Here is a 1,537-nt window from a genome sequence, read left to right as displayed (position 1 = left end):
GGAATGCCGCGTAAATGGAACCAGCCCGTGGGCCACCTTCGGAGACTGGCATCTGTCCCTCAGCCCTGTGCCTTTGGGATTCGCCCAGGCTGTTGCGAGGATCTGGGCTCCTTCCTGTGCACGGCCCACGATTTGCTGAAGGACCTTTGGTTTGTTTCCAGTTGGGGGTGATTATGAATAGAGCTGCTAAAAACTTCGAGGATGGCCTCTTCCGTGGACATAGGTTTTCATTTCTCTAGAGTGGTTACCCAGGAGTGGATCGTAGCCGTATGTTTAACTTTATAACAAACCACCAAACGGATTTTCAATGTGGCTGGCACCGTTTTGCATTCTCACTAATTGCTTCACCAGAACTTGGTGTTGTCTCAGTATTTATATATATTTTGGGTGTGTTTTTAGTGTGTTGTGGTGCCTCATCTCCGTGTAAAAGCATTTTCCTAATGCACAGTGATGTTAAACAGCATTTAATGTGCTTATTTGCCATCCCTTAATCCCCCTTGCAGAAATGTCTGTTCAAGTAGTTTTTTGCTTATTTTATATTCAGGTTGTTTGTTTCCTTACTGTTGAGTTTTGAGCATTCTTTAAATATTGTAGTTACAAGTCCTTTGTTAGATACGTGATTTGCAGAGCAGAAGTTTAAAATTTTGATTAAAAGCTTTAAAATTTGATGCAGTCCACTTTATTGATTGTTTTTCTTTCATAGATTGTACTTTTCTCTTGTTGCAGAGCATGGGCTCTAGGCACGCGGGCTCAGTAGTTGTGGATCGTGGGCTCTAGAGCACAGGCTCAGTAGTTGTGGCACATGGGCTTAGTTGTTTCGCAGCATGTGGGATCTTCCCTGACCAGGGCTCGAACCCTTGTCCCCTGCATTGGCAGGCAGATTCTTAACCACTGCACCACCAGGGAAGCCCCCAGTAGTAAGTCTTGAAATCAGATGTTGTGATTCCTCCAGCTTTGCTCTTCCTTTTCAGAATTGTTTTAGTTATTGTAGTTCCCTTCCCTTTTCATTCAATTTTAGAATAAGTTTGTGTATATTTACAAAAAATCTTGCTGGGGCTTTGACTGGAATTGCATTAAATCTCTTGATAAATTTGGAGAGGTTTGACATTTTTACTCTATTGTGTCTTCCAGTCCATGAGCACAGATGTCTCTCCATTCATTCGGTTTCCTTTGATCTTCCATCATGATTTGTAGTTTTCAGCATATAGCTGCTGTACATATTTTAGATGTTTACCTAAGACCCAAATGGAGCTATTGTAAATAGTATTTTTCAAAAATTCAGTTTTCAGTTGTTCATGGCTGGCATATAGAAATATGGTTGATTTCTGTCGTTGGCCTGTTTCCTGTGACCTTGCTAAACTTATTAGTTCTAGGAGTATTTTTAGAAATAGATTCCTGGGGATTCTTGATGTAGACCATCATATTATCTATAAATAGGGGCTGTTTTCTTTCTTTTGTTTCCGTTTCTTGCTTTTGAGCAGACGTGCTTGCCTTCATCCCAGTCTCAAGAGGGCAGCATGCACCGCCCCCCCCCCCC

General features: G+C 41.9%; 1 protein-coding gene across 1 annotated transcript in view; it reads left to right on the top strand.

Annotated features, from left to right (window-relative positions):
• BRF1 (BRF1 general transcription factor IIIB subunit) overlaps window positions 1-1,537 on the top strand; it is a 70,504-nt gene that overhangs the window by 567 nt on the left and 68,400 nt on the right.

The sequence above is a fragment of the Lipotes vexillifer genome, unplaced genomic scaffold, assembly GCF_000442215.2.
Source record: "Lipotes vexillifer unplaced genomic scaffold, Lipotes_vexillifer_v1.1 scaffold1718, whole genome shotgun sequence".
In the NCBI taxonomy this organism is placed as follows: Eukaryota; Metazoa; Chordata; class Mammalia; order Artiodactyla; family Lipotidae; genus Lipotes; species Lipotes vexillifer.
Note: the sequence above shows the minus strand (reverse complement) of the source record. Positions and strands in the feature narration are given on the sequence as shown.